A 20472-nucleotide genomic window follows, 5' to 3' on the forward strand; every position below is an offset into this window, starting at 1 on the left:
ATATTTTCTACTGACTTCAAAATAAATTCTAAAAAACAAAAATTCCACAGAGATCACCTGACAGAACTAAAAATGTCGCCATCTGTGAAAAATTTCAGAATGTAAATCAGAGGGGAAGAAAGATTTTACAATGTGCAAACACTGACTAAATAATCTATAAATAAATATTTTATAAATGTTATCAATTTTATTAATTACGTTATTTTCACTTTGGTTCCTCTTTAACCAGTATTCAACCCCTTAACACGGCCTGAAGGGGGTGGGAGGAAGCCCAAGGTAAGTAGAAAAGGTTATATTCTGTCATCTCGACTTTTCTTTAAAGAGGAGCTGTCAGCCATACTATCTCAGAAAAGAACCCCACATATATAAGTAGTTAAATACTTGCTCTACTTACATAACATATATATTGCAGTATCCACGTTTTGATTTTAGTGATTTTTCTATAGTAAAAAAAAAGAGAAAATCCTTCTTAGCATTTCCCATTTTAACTGTGACTATTTTGAAGCCAATCCTGATGTCATTTCCTTCCTTACTCTCCTCTGCCTGATTTTGTATTCACTGCCCGCCTTCCAGTCTTGGCACTCCCACCCAGCCCTGCAATAGAAATTGCATTATATCATCATGCGAAATATTGCCCAATCAGAGAGGTGTGGGAGGGGACAACAGGAGGGAAAGAGGCTTCAGCCAATGAGGCTGCATTACTTAAGTCTGAAGGGAAAGTCGAGAAGCAAAAAGTACAACCCAGCATGCCCTGCAACTTCCTTTGTGTGTACCAAATAAGAGTCAGGTAAACTGGGGAATGATCATTTATCAACAAGAAAACTTAATAGTGATTTTAACTTTTGGATTGCCTGGTTAGCATCATTATTACTGGTTTACCAGATTAAAATAAAGAATTGATTTTTGATTTTTATGCCCGGCAGTTACACTTACATAACAGATGTATTGTACTGTCCACATTTTTATTTCAGTGATTTTTTTTTGGGGGGGGGGGGGGGTAAATAGAGAGAAAACGATTACAGGCATTTTCCATCTTTAATGTCTATGACTGAAGCCAATCTTTATGACATTTCCTCCCTTACTCTTTTTTTCTTCCTTCCTGAAGTGGTGTATTCATTGCTAGCCCTCCTCCCCACTGAGCTCTGTAGAAACTGCACAGGCATATCTAGCTTGCTTTGTAAACACATGTGAGCACAGCATAGGTCATATTTCAGCAGCTTCACACTAAACTGCCCTCAGCAAATAAGTGAGGAGCAGGAATGTGGGAGGGGTGATAAATGTGGGAGGGGTGATGACAAGCTTCCTTCTCCCTGGCAATGTACTAGAATAGAGCCAGGCTGACTGAGATAAGATTGATTACAGCAGAAACATTTATAATTATATTGGAATGCTTGCGTTGCAGGGTCGGGTAATAAACTGCATAATTAACACAGAGCAGTGGGTAAATGGAATGTGATTTTATGGCTGACAATCCTACTTTAAAGAGAACAAGAGGTGGGTTTTAAGAATGCTATTAGGACACAGAGACTGATTCTGCATACTATCACCAGCCTCTGTGTCTGTGCAGTGTCCCCCCTGGTCTCCCCCCCCCCCCCCTCCCCTGCATTCTGCTGTCCCCCAGAAAAAAAACGCCATGCTAGCGACATGCAGCTTGTCACTAGCAGGCTGTTTACCTTTGTGGTGTCTGTCACCACTGCAGAGCGCAGGGGGGGAGGGCCTAGGAGGGCGGGAGGGCCTAGGGATGGGGGGACAGTATAGTAACAGAGGCTGGTCATTGTATGCAGAACCATAGCCGGCCTTTGATATGAGCGACCGGAGCGGTCGCTCAGGGCGCCAGCTTCCAAGGGGGTGCCTATAGCTGGTTGCCTATGCGGAGGGCATCTACACCTGATTTCCTATACTGAGGGAACCAACACCTGGCTACCTATACTGGAGGTGCCTACGCCTGGCTACCTATGGGGGGATGGAGACCTTCAACTGACTTCCTATACTGGGGGCACCTAAGCTTGGCAACCTATATTGAGGGAACCTACACAAGAGATCCTATACTGAGGGCACCTTTAGCTGGCTACCTTTACTGAGGGCACCAACACCTGGCTACCTATACTGGAGGCGCCCTCGCCTGGCTACCTGTGGGGGGATGGAGACCTTCAACTGACTTCCTATACCTGGGGCACCTAAGCTTGGCAACCTATATTAAGGGAACCTACACATGAGATCCTATATTGAGGGCACCTATATCTGGCTACCTATCTATACTGAGTCTGAGGGCGTTTTAGGGGGGAGGGGGGGCGCAGTGCGGCTATAACGCGTGGTGCAAATTGTCGGTGCTATGCTATCATTCTAAATGGGGGGAGGCGGCTAACTGTCCCACTGATTGTTTTTATTAATATTCCTGAAAGGTTCTAGCCTTCATTTTTAAGTGTATTCAGGATAATGCACTCTTTCCATACATTTGTGGTTATTAATAGTATTTTTTCTATTATACATATGTGACGTGTCACAGAGATCTGAGCATTTGGCGTGATATGTCACAACGTCAAAAAGGTTGGGAACCACTGTCCTAGAAGATATCTCAGGAGAAAAGGGGAAATGCATATGGGCCTGTGTGTGTATATACGTGCGTGCGTGTGTGTATATGCACGTGAGAAGAGGATGAAGGGGAAGAGGGGGCACAAAAATCAGGTTTCGCTCAGGGCGCTGTGAAACCTAAGGCCGGCCCTGTGCAGAACCAGCCTTTGTGTCCTAATAGCATTCTTAAAACCCACCTCGGGTTCTCTTTAAACCACTTTACTCCTGCTGTCTGTTAGATTGCTCTGCATGGCCCAGTGCTCTGCCCAGCTGTCGCTTTAGGCCTGCTACTTGGAATTCAAATACACACATACCTATGTCCTTTTAAAACAAGTTATATTTACATCCCTTGAACCAAATCTAGACCTTTCACATTATCCAGCAATCTATTCAACAATCAGGTCATCCAGCGCAAAAGAATATGTTGGCACTTTATAAATCAATAATAATAATAAAGCACTGGGCCAATCAACATCAGCTGGAAATGCATTCAACTGGTCCAGTTCTAGGCTGTATACAATTCGCATGCAAACCAGACTTATTATGATTAGCGATGGTCAAATCAAATGCTGCTGAAGTAAAATTCAACTGGTCCATTTTCAAGCTGCATACATTTGCATACAAAATTAGCAAAATCCAGCATCAACTCGAAATTATTTGCATCTCAATGACCTTTCCTAATTATCATCTCACTGAGCCTCTGTGAGATCAAAATATGGCTCATTACTTGTGATAAACTTCTCATGCAATTTGGTGCCATCTCAATAAACACCAGAGAGTGAGACTGTCCTCGCTGACTGACATGTTGTCCGGACTCAGGTTTCTGTGCAACCCGAACATTTTGGAATGTCCATCCAAACAACCCTCAAATCAAATACAGCTTTGTTCCAGCAACATTAATATTTCTCTTCACAGCATTAAGAAACATACTACCATCAATTCCACTAGGCACATTGGCCTGCAAACAAGCATAACATTTTCATTGGTAACAGATTAATAACATACTATAATACGTCTATTAATCACATTGCATAAAATCATTACACTTTTTTTTTTGAAGGCCAGCAAAACAAGAAATGGATCTGCGACAGTGATGAGTGAAAACGCCAGTATTCTCTTCATATTCATTTTTACTAAAATAATGTTAAATTCCAATTTTCGAGCAAAAATATCATCGAAAATAAGTTTTCTTTTTCACGCTTTCCGCAAATTTTGGAGGTAAAATATACATTTCTCACGTTTTTAAAAAAGATTGTGGTAAAAATAGTGTGTGTGGGGGGGGGGGGGGGGGGGGTCAGTAAAGTATAGATTTCAAGAAAATTATTATTTTTGTGAAATTTTTTTGTGAAATTTTTCTTGAAATCGAAAATAGCATTTTTTGATGCAAAAATGACTGTGCCGAAAATTCACAATCAGCACTGATCAGCAAGCCTGGTAATTCTGGCGACTATCCTGTCCCAGTTAGATTGTGATTGCTTGTAGGCCCCTTATCTGTGGAGGATAAGGAACGCATGTTTGCTGAACGATACCTAGCTCGGCGTGTCCTTCTTTCACTATATCTATTTATCTAGCAAAGTTCAGCATGAATATTTGCACTATCCGCGTTCAGTATAATTAAACACAAAGCATTAAAGCAATTTTAGTGTTCCATTAAGTCCTTTAACTTACATGAAACAAATTATCCTCCAGACTAAAGCCGATTGGCTGAAATGTTGAGCTGTCACCCGTAGGAGGGACGGAATACTGATTAGATTATTCCAGGAAGGTAAATATCAGTCATGTGCATGAGTCTAGCCACACGCACTGTGCATGCTTTACTGGATAACAGCTTAAAGAGAAACCGTGACCAAGAATTTAACTTCATCCCAATCAGTAGCTGACAGGGGCGTTGCTAGCTCCAAAGATCAGTGGCACGTGCCCCGTATCTATTCTGGGGTGCCCCGGATGTCCTCCAGGCAGAGTGAAGGCACCGCAGCACTCAGCATGCCCCATAGAGACACCACAGCACCCTGCATGGCACTACAGCACCCAGCGTTCCCCAGAGTCACCAAAGCACCCAGCATGACACCCTAGCACTCAGCATGGCACCACAGCACCCAGCATGGCCCATTGAGACACTATATCACCCAGCTTGCCCCCATACAGGAACCAAAGCACCCAGCATGCCCCTATTGAGGCACCACAGCTTCCAGGATTTCACCATAGAGGCACCACAACCCCCAGCATACCCCCCAAATAGCTGTGTAACCTCTATGGGGGCATGCTGAGAGCTGTGGTGCCTCAATGGAGGGCATGCTGGGAGCTTTGGTGCATCAATGGAAGTATGATGGTTGCTATGGTGCCTCTATGTGGAAATATTGGGTGCTGTGATGCCTTTATGGGGGCATGCAGGGAGCTGTGATTCTTCTATGGGGGCATGCTGGGAGTTGTGGTGCCTCATTGGGAGGCCCGTGGGAGCATGGGGGGACTGCAAGACAATCTGGCAGCAGGCCAGCCCACCCAGCAGCAAGCCAGATCAGCCAGCACAGAAACCAGGTGACTCTGCCTAGTTATGTTTAAGTGACACTGTCTATTTATATGATATACTGCGTTTTTGTTTTTTTGCTGGGCAGGCCTACTTAGACCACTGTTCATGTAAATTTGGCTCCACCCATATTCTGGTGCATGGCCACACCCATTTTTCAGCTGGAGAGCCCAAGAGTGCCCCGGGTCTCTTAGGATCCTAGCAACACCCCTGGTAGCTGATACCCCCTTTTAGATGAGAAATCTATTCCTTTTCACAAACGGATCATCAGGGGGCTCGGTATGGCTGATATTGTGGTGAAACCCCTCCCACAAGAAACTCTGAGGACCATGGTCCTGGAAGTTTCCTGTCTGTGAACCTTGTTGCATTGTGGGAAATAGCTGTTTACAACTGCCAAAACAGCAAGCAGCAGCTACATCACTTGCCAGCAGTAAAAATGTCACCATGTGATAAATGTCAGAAAATGTCAGAATATAAATCAGGGATTTAAAAGATTTTACAATGGGCAAACACTGACTAAATCATTTATACATAATTATTGTAAAAATATAGTACTTTTTTAATTACATTATTTTCACTGGAGTTTCTCTTTAACCACTTTGTCCTCCTTGACGTATAAAAACGTCAAGGAGGACATGCGCGCTCCCGCGCTTCCCGCGCGCTCCCGCGGCCGATCGCGCGCATGCACGCACACTCCCGGCCGCGGATTCGTTAGCCCAGGAATCAATGAATCGGTCTATGGTGCCAGATTACTGATTCCTCTCCCCCGCAGAAAAAGCGACAGCTTCTCTTGGAAGCTTCGCTTTCTCTGATTCCAATGTCCCTCTAAGCGTACATTGTACGCTTAGAGTGATGTCATGTAAACAAACTCAAGGTTGCAATCTTGTGGCCAAAAAGTAAAACTACAACTAAAAGTTAAAAAAAAATCACAATACACAAATATTTCCCCAAATCAAACACTTTTTACATCCCACCCTCCCAAAAATACCCACATCAAATGTTTAATAAAAAAAAAAAAATACCATTACAATGAAAAAAAAAACACATAAATATTTACCTAAAAAAAAAAAAAACATTACAATGAAAAAAAACAGATAAATATTTACCTAGGGTCTAAACTTTTTAAATATCTATGTAAAGATGAAATATTTATTTTTTTATTATTATTATAAGCTTGTAAATAGTGATGGATGCAAAACTGAAAAAATGCTTTTTTATTTCCAAATAAAATATTGTCGCCATACATTGTGATAGCTAGGGACATAATTTAAATGGTGAAATAACCGTGACAAATGGGCAAATAATACGTGGGTTTTAATTATGGAGGCATGTATTATTTTAAAACTAGAATGGCCGAAAACTGAGAAATAATGAATTTTTTCAGTTTTTTTCTTATTCTTACTGTTAAAATGCATTTACAGTAAGGTAGCTCTTAGCAAAATGTACCCCCCAAAGAAAGCCTAATTGGTGGCGGAAACAACAAGATATAGATCAGTTCATTGTGATAAGTAGTGATAAAGTTATAGGCTAATGAATGGGAGGTGAACATTGCTCGGATGCATGAAGTGAAAAAGGGCTTAAAGGGATACTGTAGGGGTGTCGGGGGAAAATGAGTTGAACTTACCCGGGGCTTCTAATGGTCCCCCGCAGACATCCTGTGCCCGCGCAGCCGCTCACCGATGCTCTGGCCCCACCTCCGGTTCACTTCTGGAATTTCAGACTTTAAAGTCTGAAAACCACTGCACCTGCATTGCCATGTCCTCGCTCCGGCTGATGTCACCAGGAGCGTACTGCGCAGGCACAGACCATACTGGGCCTGAGCAGTACGCTCCTGGTGACATCAGGGGAAGCGAGGACACGGCAACGCAGGCGCCGTGGTTTTCAGACTTTAAAGTCTGAAATTCCAGAAGTGAACCGGAGGCGGGGCCAGAGCATCGGTGAGCGGCTGCGCGGGCACAGGATGTCTGCAGGGGACCATTAGAAGCCCCGGGTAAGTTCAACTCATTTTCCCCCGACCCCCCTACAGTATCCCTTTAAGTGGATAAAGGAGAAATTAACTGATACTATGGTAAGACAGCGGCACACTACCTCTGGCTTAAAGTGAACCCGAGGTGAAAATAAACTGATGAGATAAACAATTATATTTATCCTCCTACTCCTAAAAATGGCTTTAAAGGGGTTGTGTAGGGTATTTAAAAAATACAAACTGGCACTTACCTGGGGCTTATACCAGCCCCTGCAGCTGTCCTGTTTCGCGCCGCTCTATACGATCCTCCGTTCCCCGCCGCCGGTCACTGTCCAATTATTCATCTAACTAGATGAATGCAACTGCACCTGCACGGCCGCAGCCACATGCGACCTCACTCCCGCTCACGTCTCTGGGAGCTTCCTGCAAAGGTTTCATACTGCGCCTGCGCAGGAAGCTCTCAGGAGCAAGGATGCCTGCGGCAGCACAGGCACAGTTGCATTCATCTAGTTAGATGAATAATTGGACGTGACCAGCGGCGGGGGAACGGAAGATCGGAGAGGACGGCGTGGGACAGGACAGCTGCAGGGGGCCGGTAGAACCCCCAGGTACTTACCTGTCAGTTTTTTGTCTTTAAAATACCCTACAGAACCCCTTTAAGTATACCAGGGTTTTCTTTTTTTTTTAAATTATTATTATTTTATAAAGTGCCAACATATTCCGTGTCACACGCCTTCTACTGGCAGGACTGCTCTATGCCTCCCAATGTGCTTCAGCCCACAGACCATCCAATCTCGTGGAAACCGCTAGAATGGGGCTACAGACAGGTCAGGAGGGAACATGTGAGCAACACAAACACTTTATTACACAATATTTCAGGTACAAGGCTGCCACCACTCCTTTTTATTCGGGAAAAAGGGAACCTGCTAACTAGTCTGAGCAAAAGAGAAAGGGTTAACAATCTATTCTTACCGAAACAATACAATACTCCAGGAAGCAAATCTTCGGAAAGGATTTGTTCTGTGGTGCTCAAATCAGGCATGCACCCGTAAAAAAGACATTAAGTAATTTTATTTTAAATGCAATATAAATAATTCACATATACAAAAAAATTAAAGTAATAATTTGAAGACAGTTGCCACAGTATAAAATAAATGGGAAAAACAAAAAAAAATAATACTCATGGATTTGGAAAAAAAATCTGTCCTTTTGTGGAAGTCCAAGCAAAATGGAAGCCAGTCTCGGGTCCTCTGACAGCTTCAGTCAAGTGGTCAAAAAGGAGGACTGAGATTAAATTTCAGCTTGTTCCTTGTGTAGGATCCTGTTTTGAGGGCAGGAACTCAGGCTCTGCCTTTACTGCTGGAGGCTGGGCATTCCCTTACTTTTGGGGGGGAAAGAAAATCCCAAATATAGGTCTTGTCTATATCTCAGGCAATATTCATTGCACACAAATAATAATAGCAAATTCAAGATCCCCTAATAAGTCATATTAATACCAATCATGGATAGTGCAGGACATTCCGTTATGGAGAAGTAGAATATGTCAGCCCCATAAAAGAGACATGAATATGTTCATCAGCAATCACACAATATATTTTTTATATAGGTCACAAGTACAGTATCTCTCAGCAGTACATTTATTTTACATCTGTTCATAGCCAAGTCTGGGTTACTCCTTTCTGCTGCCCTCCTGCTGACTCTGAGACCCAGGCCTATTAGCAGCATTGTATCATTCCAAATGGCTGGTTCACACATAGCTGTTAGCTGGGGGGGGGAGCTACCTCATTGTTTCATGAATAGAATCTGTGTTATCTAGCTTGAAAAGACTGACCCCAGGCTATGCTGTTCCTAGATATGAAACGCCTCCTAGACTTTTATATTACACATTTACAAAGTAGGTTGAATGTTTTACAGTCTCTAATTAGTGGCATCCTATTAAGTGTTACAGAGTTAGAAAAAGATCAATAGATCATGTATGTCATATCACCCTCAGTTGTATTCTGCCAGGAAAACTTTTATGGCTGTAATCTTCTTATCAGTGATGTTTACTCTATTCCCGACAAGACAGAAGCTGTCACTTCCATGCCTAAGAATTAAGTATTTCAGGCGGCATAAAACAAGTAGAACAGTCTGGTTATCAATATGTTGTGTACTGTACATACACATGTTTATCTCATCATGTCACATGTCACCTCCAGTATACTTTAAAACTCCAAGTTTTTGGATAGGGACAGTCAATGAGATGCTAGTAATTCTGAGTAAATGTAAATTGTAAGCTGTTTTTTTTTTATATATGTAGCTTGGAATAAACCAATAAAATGCAGTGGCTGCAGCTTTTGATTGGTGCGTTTCTAAGCTGCATAAATTTGTATGCAGGTAGTCCCTGGGTAACAAACGTTTGACTTCCGAAGGACCCATTCTAATAAATCATGCCCTCCTTGCGATGATGTTATTTCTGCGCGTCCGAGCTGATGCAGACCGGGGTAAGGTTTCCCGGAGTGGTGTGTGAGTTAAAGGGGCACTACAGCGAAAAACTGTAAAATTTAAAATATGTGCAAACTTATACAAAAAAGAAGTGCATTTTTCCCAGAGTAAAATGAGCCATACATTACTTTTCTACCATGTTGCTGTCACTTACAGTAGGCAGTAGAAATCTGACAGAAGTGACAGGTTTTGGACTAGTCCATCTCTTCATAGGGAATTCACAGCAAGGCTTTTATTCTTTATAAGGATATTCCCTAAAAAGGATTTAAACAATGATGCTGGCCAGCTTCCCTGCTCCCTACACAGTTTTTTGGCAGTTGGACAGAGCAACTGCCATTCACTAAGTGCTTTTGAAAACAAATATATCCCTGAGAATCCCCTATACAGAGATGGTCTAGTCCAAAACCTGTCACTTCTACCTACTGTAAGTGACAGCAACATAGGAGAAAAGTCATTTATGGCTCATTTTACTCTGGAAAAAATGTACTTCTTATTTGTATATGTTTGCACATATTTTACATTTTACAGTTTTTCGCTGTATTGCCCCTTAAAGTAGGTGGAGCACAGGAGACATAAATGATGGGCACAGCAGGTGGCGCAATGAAGGAGGGGACAGTGGAGGCACAGGGAGGATACATGTGGAACAACAGAGGCACAAAGGGGGCAGTGGAAGCACGGGGGAGAAGGCACAATGGGGGCAATAAAGGTTCAGAAGGGACACTGATGACACACTGGAGGTAAAGGCAGTGGCGTAGCTAAGGAGCTGTGGGCCCTGATGCAAGTTTTACATTGGGGTCCCCCAAGCACTCTATACATAACAATTGATACGGCGCACCAAAACCTGCCAATGGCAACTACAGTGTCAGAGGTGCAAGAAGGGGACGGGGAACAGCTTGTTAATGATTAACACTATTCAAAGTATCTATAGAAGTGATTATTATGAGCACAGGACCAATAAAGAGCTAATACTGCAGTTGAGGGAGGGCCCTTCGGGGCCCCTCTGGTCCAAGGGCCCCGATGCGGTTGCAACCTCTGCAACCCCTATTGCTACGCCCCTGGGTACAGAGAAGACAGGAAGCACAATGAGGGCAGTGGAGGCACAAAAGGGGCACAAGAAGAACAAAGGGGTCAATGGGGCAGTGAAGGCACTGGAGGGGACACAGGAGGCATAAAGGAAGGACAATGGAGGCACAGGGAGGACAGAGTTGAAATCAACAGAAACTTACAAACCCCACCACCCACACACATAAAGCATGTCACAGTAATCCCCTAGCAATAACCATGAAAAAATACAAAGCATTTTCCTAACACTAAAAATAAACTAACTATATTCTGCAAAAACTCCCCCCCCCCCCCCCCCCCTGCACACAAAAAAAAAATCAATCAAAAAACAGGTCACAAAGCCTCTAAAGCATAGCATGGCTAAATATATGGCTTTTGGTTGAATTGTGTATGGCCATCTTTACACAATACATCACACAAATCACCATACACGATAATGAAACACACCATAACATGTAGCCAGCAAGGCCGGATTTACCCATAAGGCACTGTAGGCACGTGCCTGAAGGCGCCTAATGATAGAAAGACGGCTCACTCTCCTCATCGAGTGCCTTCCTCTCTCCTTCCCTATGCAACTTAATGGTGAGGGTACCTCTGGCTACCTAATACAAACGGGCACCTGTAGCAACCTATGACGGACAAAGGAAGCAAGGGAGAAGTGACAGCTGGGACAGCCAGCATGTAACGATTGGTGTCAGCTAAACAGATTTTCTGATTATTGGTGATCTGCAGTATCACCAATAATACAGATGTTATACCTGATTATGTGGTGATCTGCAGAATCACCAATAATGCTAGTATAGCCAGACACAGGACTACCAATGTGAGATAGTGTTTGGTGCAACAGTAATGAGGAATATGAAGTCTCCAGAGGAGCGGGTGATTCAGACAATACTGCAGCTTATGATGACCTGAGGAGCAGGCGAGTCAGGCTGTACTGCAGTCAGTGGACACCTGTGGAGCAGGTATCACCAACTGAGCTACAGAGAATGGTCACCTGAGGAGCGGATGATTAAGACTATACTGCAGCCAGTGGACAACTGAGGAGAAGGTGTTATAGACAGTGCTGCAAAGGATATTTACCTGAGGAGCAGGTGATTAAGACTACACTGCAGCCAAGGGACACCTGAGGAGCAGGTGTTTACAGACAGTACTGCAGTTGAGCTTCACCTGAGGAGCAGGTGATAAAAACTATACCGCAGCCAGTGGACACCTGAGGGGCAGGTGTTAAAGACAGTACTGCAAAGGATATTCACCTGAGGAGCAGGTGATTAAGACTACACTGCAGCCAAGGGACACCTGAGGAGCAGGTGTTTACAGACAGTACTGCAGTTGAGCTTCACCTGAGGAGCAGGTGCAAAGCTACGGGTCCCTCGCCAGTGGCTAGGCCCACTGGTGAGGCAAGAGAGGTCAGACAAGCAGAGTAGGCAACGTACGGACAGATAAGGTACAAAGACAGAAGACTGATTCAGTGTTAGGTTCAGGCAGGGTCGGCAACATGAATCAGATGAGCAGAGGTACAGAGTCTGCAAGCAGGAGAATGGTCAACGGAAGCAGAAGGTCATAACAGATAATACAATAAACTAGTATTTAGTGGATCCCCAGCTCCTGCTGGTTCTAGCACACTTTGGGATCTGACTGGTCTGAGCACTCACGTTAGCATTCGCAACAGCAGACACAGAGCAACTGACAGACTACCACTATATATGCACAGCAGCTCCGCAGCGCCGCCCCAGCCACTCAGCCAATACGAGATAGCGTTTGGAGTCAGCTGACCTGGCAGATCAGCTGACTCCCCTTCTATTCGCATAAAGGTCCTGTCGCCTGGTGCGCGCGCGCGTAGCCCTCAATCTATGTGCAATAGAAGGACCAGGCAGAGCACCAGCATGTAACTGCGTGGCCGAAGCCGCCGGCTGTTACGCGGAGATAGCCGCCATGCCGCTTGTCTCCGCGGCGGCATCTCTGCTATCCATTACACAGCACACTTGCAGTGCAATTTGGTAGGGGGTTTGTAGGTCCATGGAGGGCGGAGTCTAGGGTGCCAGGACATCTGTGCCTATAGGCTCCACTGACATAAATCCAGGCCTGGTAGCCAGTAAAAAAAACATATTTCATACCTGCTATTTATTTAGGTCAGACACTTTGATGTTTCTCATCTTCACTAACTTCAATGTGAAAAGCATTGTCATTCACTTTATGGATGTATTCCTCCTGTGTGTACCCTGAGCTGCCTACCCCCACTTTCTAAACTACTTCATGCCTTATCTAAATGGTGGGGAATGGGAGACAATGCACATGATACACACTTACAAAGTAACTTAACTCTTTGATACCCCAGTATAGATAAAAAATTGTTATCTTTTTCCATGTATTATATTAACATAATTAACAGTGTTTTCTATGTACCCAATATCACACATACATGCACTCCAAGTAACTGACCTTTCATTACTGGTAATATAACATCCTGACATCAAGCTTGCACACAGAAATGTATGTGGCAATGTATTATCTCAATGCACTGCTGTACAGCACACATGTGAGCTCATGACATATAACACATTGATACACCTTGCTGAAATCAGCACTGCTACACAACAGTGTGCCTGAGCCATTACTCATACGCTAGACACATCTGCAACTACACTTACCCAAAAATCCATCAGCATTCAGCCTTGTACTCAGGGACGTAACAATAGACCCTGCAAGGGATGCAGCCACAGGAGGGCCCAGGAGCCGCAGGGGGGCCTGTGGGGAAGAGAAGTTTATTTTCCCTGTCCTGAGAGACTGACAACTAAGAGCACGGAGAGAAAAAAAAACTCTGCTCTCTTCACAGTTCACTAATGACTGCATCTGCTCAGCCACTGATAAAGAATCATGCAAAGTTTTGCAGAAAAAGATTTGTAGGGATTCAGTGTGCAGCAGGGTCTTGTGTACAGAGCTGCTCTACACCCAGCCTGTCTACCCCTCCCCAAATGCTGTGTCATGAAGTGATGCTCGAGGAGTCTGGGCACGGAGAGTAAAAGCTTTCTGCTCTCTGCACAATTGGTTTAATAACTCCATCTGCTCAGCCACTAATAAGAAATCATACAAACTTTTGTAGACAAAGATTTGTAGACAGTCCCCATTCAGTGTGCAGCAGGCTCTTGTGACAATGCCCTGCCTCCAGCATCTCCAGCCCCTCCCCAAGTGCTGTGTACTGTAGTGATGCTGGAGAAGTCTGCAGAGCCAGTTCTGCTCCATCAGAGGTGGACAGAGTGAGTGTAATAAGCTGAGGCAGAGAGCACACTAGTCTGTCGGTTTTCTGTATGCGTTTTCTGCACACTTTGGGCCTGATTCACAAAGCGGTGCTAACAGTTAGCACCCTGGTGAAAAGCCCTTTATCATGCCTAAACTCAGTTTAGGCATGATAAGTTTAGGTGTGATAAGTTTAGGTGTGATAAGTTTAGGCATGAAAAGTTTAGGTGTGATAAGTTTAGGCATGATAAGTTTAAGCACCAACTACGTTAGCACCGCAGTGCAGAGCTGATCAAAAGTTTTGCGCTAGCAAAGTCTGGTGCACTTCGCATAGAGTTAAATGGCGCTGCTTTGCGTGCGGGACTATGCACGCTATCTACACTTATCTAAACTTATCACGCCTAAACTTATCACACCTAAACTTATCACGCCTAACCTGGCTTTTCACCAGCGTGGTGCAATAGTTATCACGCCTAAAGTCTCTAACTGGGTTAGCACCGCTTTGTGAATCGAGCCCCTAAACTTATCACACCTAAACTTATCACACCTAAACTTATCACACCTAAACTTATCACACCTAAACTGAGTTTAGGCGTGATAAAGGGCTTTTCACCAGGGTGCTAACCCAGTTAGCACGCCTAAAAGACTTTAGGCGTGATAACCATTGCACCACACTGGTGAAAAGCCAGTTTAGGAGTGATAAGTTTAGGCGTGATAAGTTTAGGCATGATAAGTTTAGGCATGCTAAGTTTAGATAAGTTTAGATCGCGCGCAAAATCCTGCACGCAAAGTAGCACCATTAAACTCTATGCAAAGTGCACCAGACTTTGCTAGCGCAAAACTTTTGATCAGCTGTGCACTGCGGTGCTAACCCAGTCGGTGCTTATCACGCCTAAACTTATCACGCCTAAACTTATCACACCTAAACTTATCACACCTAAACTTATCATGCCTAAACTTATCACACCTAAACTTATCATGCCTAAACTGAGTTTAGGAGTGATAAAGGGCTTTTCACCAGCGTGCTAACTGTTAACACCGCATTGTGAATCAGGCCCCTAGGGCTTGATTCACAAAGCAGTGCTAACTGTTAGCACGCCTGTGAAAACCCCCTTAGCACGTCTAAACAAGCTTTTCGCGCATAAAACTTTACGCGCGCAAAACTTTATGCAAAGTTAGCGCGCGATCTGATTGAGAAATCCGGTGATAACCTACTTAGCACCCTGGTTAGCACGTCTAAAGACTTTAGACGTGCTAAGTAGGTTAGCACCGCTTTGTGAATCAAGCCCTTTGTGTGTCTGAATGTGTGTGCAAACATGCATGTTTCATCACAGAAGCTAAAGTAATTGATAGAGAAAATGCGTGCAGTGCTTCACTGCTGTCAGTTCTTATCTGCATGGGGAAAACATATTCAAGTGTGTACTAGCCAACTGATTAACATTGGTTCTCAGTTTTCCTGTGCAGAAAGCAAGGGGGGAGGGGGATAGGGGGGCACCTCCAAAGTTTTGCAGGGGGCCCAGTGATTACTACTTATGCCCCTGCTTGTACTATATACTTATACACATACTGCACATCCCTGCACTTTACTTTTCTACCCCTAGTACTATCCTCCAGCTTTCACTGTGCCCAACATACACCAATCTGCTAGCAGATTTTACTACATTCTGTTGTCCTCCAACTTTTACAGTGCCCAACTGGCACCAATCCGCTAGTTAATTATAATCTGTTAAAAACAGCATCCCGTGCCAAGAATCTACTAACTAGCTACTGCCCTTTAGAGCCAAGCTATAGATGTGCATTTGCTCGCTGCAGTATTTCCCATGTCTCAGCCAAGCTGTGAAATAAGAGATTCTCTGTTCACTAGATCCAGCACCTGAAATCCTTGTGGAAAGTTACATCAGCTTGCCCTGCCAAGCATGAAACAACAGGATGAAGACTCCAAAACTGTATGGCTGCTGGCAGGAAGGTGTACACAAAAGCATACTGAGAGAGAAAAATACTCTTAAAGCAGAAGGGACAGCCATACTATCCCGAGATAAAAACACGCAGATATAAGTAGATAACTACTTCTTCTATTTACATAACATATGTACTGTACTGTCCACGTTTCGATTTTAGTGAATTTTATATAGTACCTAAAGAGAATTCTGTTCCTGGCATTTGCCATCTTAGTTCGCTCTGACTGAAGCCAATCCTGATGTCATTTCCTCCCTTACTTTTATTTTCTTCTAGAATCTGCACTGTCATAACTAGCTTGCTTTGTAAACAAATGAGAGCACAGGCATAAATCGTATTTCAGCTTCACCCTGAACTGCACTCGGCCAATCAGCAAGGAGCAGTAATGTGGGAGGGGTGATGACAAGCTTCCCTCTCATCCTCTCCTGGGCAATGGCAAAAATACAGCCAGTAGGAATGACAGAAGATTTATTGAAGCAGAAACATTTCTGAATAGATTGGAGTGCTTGCAAGGCAGGGTAAGGTTGCAGGATGCATATTAAACACAGAGCACTGGGTAAATGGGATTTGATTTTGTGGTTGACAATCCCTCTTAACCACTTGAGGACCCACCCTTTACCCCCCCTTAAGGACCAGCGCTGTTTGTTGGGATCTGTGCTGGGTGGGCTCTGCAGCCCCCAGCACAGATCAGTGGGCACGCAGAGCGATCAGATCGCCCCCCTTTTTTCCCCCCTATGGGGATGATGTGCAGGGGGGGTCTGACCGCTCCGGTCTGCAGGCATGTTGCGGGGGGGCACCTCAAAGCCCCCCTCCGCGGCGAAATTCCCCCCCTCCCTCTCCTACCTGTCATGCCCAGTGATCCGGGCTGCACAGGACGCTATCCGTCCTGTGCAGCCAGTGACAGGACGTCCCCTGTCACATGGCGGCGATCCCCGGCCGCTGATTGGCCGGGGATCGCCGATCTGCCTTACGGCGCTGCTGCGCAGCAGCGCCGTACAATGTAAACAAAGCAGATTATTTCCGCTTGTGTTTACATTTAGCCTGCGAGCCGCCACCGACAAAATGAAGCAAATACTTACATAAGGAGAGGGAAGGTTCTGGGTCTTACAGAGCCTTCCGTCTCCTCTTTCGGTGCCCTCTATCCTGTGCTGGCGAACCCCCCCCCCCCCCCCCATTTCAATCCCCCACCGAAAGAGTATTTGGAAGTCTTCTGGAGCCGTGTCCTCCCGACTCCATACTGCACAGGCGTGAGCATGCAAGAGAGCGTGCTTGCGCAGGCGCAGTACAGGGCCACCCTTCTTCAGGAGCGCTCGGGCTCCCTGAAGGCTTCTGAAGCCTCCTTCAGCCGGGTAAAGCAGTATTTGACTAAATTAGTCAAATACTGCTACCGGGCGAGCCAGCACTGAAACGAGGGGACCAGGAGAGGAGCCGGAAGGCTCTATAGGACCCAAAACCTTCCCTCTCCTTGGGTAAGTATCTGTCTCATTTTTTTAAATGCGGTTTCTATTCACTTTAAGATTGAAAAATGTGAATTCAGCAAACTAACCAATTTTTGGGACTTGTAATCTCTCCTCAGGCAATATCCTTTGATCCACAAAAGGTTCAAGCAGTTCTCAATCGCCCTCCACCTGTCAATAAGGAATAAATTCAAAGATTTGTGGGTTTTGCAAACTTTTACAGAAAATGTATAAAAAAAATTCTTAAGCCATTATTCCCCTCATTACATAACTCATCCGCCAGCAGGAGTGTTTCAAATGGAATCCTGAAGTCCCAAAAGCCTTTGAAAAATTGAAGCAGCAAACGGGGAACAGAGGCGCCAGCAGGGTAAAAGTGGATAAAACCTTTAACCCCCTTGCCGGTCCAATTCCAGCCGGCAAGGGGGCAGCGCAGCACTTTTTTTTTATTTATTTATTTTTTAAATCATGTAGCGAGCCCAGAGCTCGCTACATGATAGCCGCTGAGCAGCAGCATCCCCCCACCCACTCCGATCGCCTCCGGCGATCAGAGTAAGCAGGAAATCCCGTTCAGAACGGGATTTCCTGCTGGGCTTCCCCGGTCGCCATGGCGACAGGGCGGGATGACGTCATGGACGTCGGGAGGTCAGGACGTCAAAGGGAATCCCGATCCACCCCTCAGCGCTGCCTGGCAACGATTGGCCAGGCTGCACAAGGGGTCTGGAGGGGGGGGGGGGCGGCGCGGCGGGAAGCGGTGAGCGGAATATGCACGCAGCTAGCAAAGTGCTAGCTGCGTGCAATAAAAAAAATTTATGCAAATCGGCCCAGCGGGGCCTGAGAAATCCTCCTGCGCAGGTTACCCCGAGCTGAGCTCGGGATAACCGGCAAGGAGATTAAAATTTGCTTGGAGGAAGCGGTGGACTTACCTCCATAAAGCAGACACGAAAGACTGTCTGTATAATAGTAATCACATAGTAATCACATTTATTATATACAGTGGGTTGCAAAAGTATTCGTCCCCCTTGAAGTTTTCCACATTTTGTCATATTGCTGCCACAAACATGAATCAATTTTATTGGAATTCCACATGAAAGACCAATACAAAGTGGTGTACACATAAGAAGTGGAACGAAAATCATACATGATTCCAAACATTTTTTACAAATAAATAACTGCAAAGTGGTGTGTGCATATTTATTCGGCCCCCTTTAATCTGAGTGCAGTCAGTTGCCTATAGACATTGCCTGATGAGTGCTAATGACTAAATAGAGTGCACCTGTGCGTAATCTAATGCCAGTACAAATACAGCTGCTCTGTGAGGGCCTCAGAGGTTGTCTAAGAGAATATTGGGAGCAACAACACCGTAAAGTCCAAAGAACACACCAGAAAGGTCAGGGATAAAGTTATTGAGAAATTTAAAGCAGGCTTAGGCTACACAAACATTTCCAAAGCCTTGAACCTCCCACGGAGCACTGTTCAAGCGATCATTCAGAAATGGAAGGAGTATGGCACAACTGTAAACCTACCAAGACAAGGCCATCCACCTAAACTCACAGGCCGAACAAGGAGAGCGCTGATCAGAAATGCAGTCAAGAGGCCCATGGTGACTCTGGACGAGTTGCAGAGATCTACAGCTCAGGTGGGGGACTCTGTCCATAGGACAACTATTAGTCATGCACTGTACAAAGTTGGCCTTTATGGAAGAGTAGCAAGAAGAAAGCCATTGTTAACATAAAAGCATAAGAAGTCCCATTTGCAATTTGCCACAAGCCATGTGGGGGACACAGCCATGTGGAAGAAGGTGCTCTGGTCAGATGAGACCAAAATTGCCAAAATGCAAAACGCCATGTGTGGCAGAAAACCAACACTGCACATCACTCTGAACACACCATCCCCACTGTCAAATATGGTGGTGGCAGCATCATCCTCTGGGGGTGCATCTCTTCAGCAGGGACAGGGAAGCTGGTCAGAGTTTATGGGAAGATGGATGGAGCCAAATACAGGGCAAACTTGGAAGAAAACCTCTTGGAGACTGCAAAAGACTTGAGACTGGAGGGGAGGTTCACCTTCCAGCAGGACAATGACCCTAAACATAAAGCCAGGGCAACAATGGAATGGTTTAAAACAAAACATATCTATGTGTTAGAATGGCCCAGTCAAAGTCCAGATCTAAATCCAATCGAGAATCTGTGGCAAGATCTGAAAACTGCTGTTCACAAATTCTGTCTATCGCATCTGACTGAGCTGAAGCTGTTTTGCAAAGAAGAATGGGCAAGGATTTCAGTTTCTAGATGTGCAAAGCTGGTAGAGACATACCCTAAAAGACTGGCAGCTGTAATTGCAGCAAAAGGTGGTTCTACAAAGTATTGATTTAGGGGGCCGAATAATTACGCACACCCCACTTTGCAGTTATTTATTTGTAAAAAATGTTTGGAATGATGTATGATTTTCGTACCACTTCTCACGTGTACACCACTTTGTATTGGTCTTTCACGTGGAATTCCAATAAAATTGATTCATGTTTGTGGCAGTAATATGACAAAATGTGGAAAACTTCAAGGGGGCTGAAAGCTTTTACAACCCACTGTAGTACCCCAAAAGTGCAACGCGTTTCGCAGGCCACGCTCGCTTCATCAGGCAATAAACGTGGGGTCAAACAGAATTTCAGCAGCAGCAGGAGTAGCGCCTCAGTTTGAAAATTGAAAGCATATTCACATCCGCACCTATTCTCAAACACCCCGAACCCTCGCTTCATTTTACTGTAGAGGTGGACTCCTCAGACTCCGCAGTAGGTGCCTTTTTATCCCAGAGACAATGGTGTCAATTCACCAAGCATTACCGCATTCAGTAATGCTGAAAACAGCTGATTTTACCGAGCACTTAGGCCCCATTCACACTTAAAAGCGCAGGAGTGATTTCTCCGCGATTACATGCAGAAAAATCACTGGACACTGCAGCGATTTTTCCTGCATTTGCGTTTAGCGCTTCTATAGCATTGAAACGTGATCGTTGGGAAATCGCCTGAAAATGGTGCAGGCTACGCATTTGCGTTTGGCGATTTGCATTAATCGCCGGCGATTAATGCAAATCGCCCAAGTAAGAATGGGCCCATATGGTTTTATTACACTAGCGCTTTAAAAAGCGCTAGCATTTGAGCGTTTTGCCTAAATCGCCGGCAAAACACTCTAGTGTGAATGGGGCCTTAGGAAAGTGTTAAT

The 20472-nt window shown here is 44.8% G+C and overlaps 1 long non-coding RNA gene across 2 annotated transcripts in view; it reads right to left on the reverse strand.

Annotated features, from left to right (window-relative positions):
• LOC137534240 (uncharacterized) overlaps nucleotides 1-17423 on the reverse strand; it is a 192477-nt gene extending 175054 nt beyond the window's left edge. Inside the window, exon 1 of one of the 2 annotated variants that reach the window (XR_011024343.1) lies at nucleotides 17347-17423. This is a non-coding gene — a long non-coding RNA (uncharacterized lncRNA). The remainder of the gene's footprint in view (nucleotides 1-17346) is intronic. The other variant, XR_011024342.1, reaches the window with a different exon arrangement.
• Between the last annotated feature and the right edge of the window lie 3049 nt (nucleotides 17424-20472).

This window comes from Hyperolius riggenbachi, chromosome 10 (genome assembly GCF_040937935.1).
Source record: "Hyperolius riggenbachi isolate aHypRig1 chromosome 10, aHypRig1.pri, whole genome shotgun sequence".
Classification (NCBI taxonomy): domain Eukaryota; kingdom Metazoa; phylum Chordata; class Amphibia; order Anura; family Hyperoliidae; genus Hyperolius; species Hyperolius riggenbachi.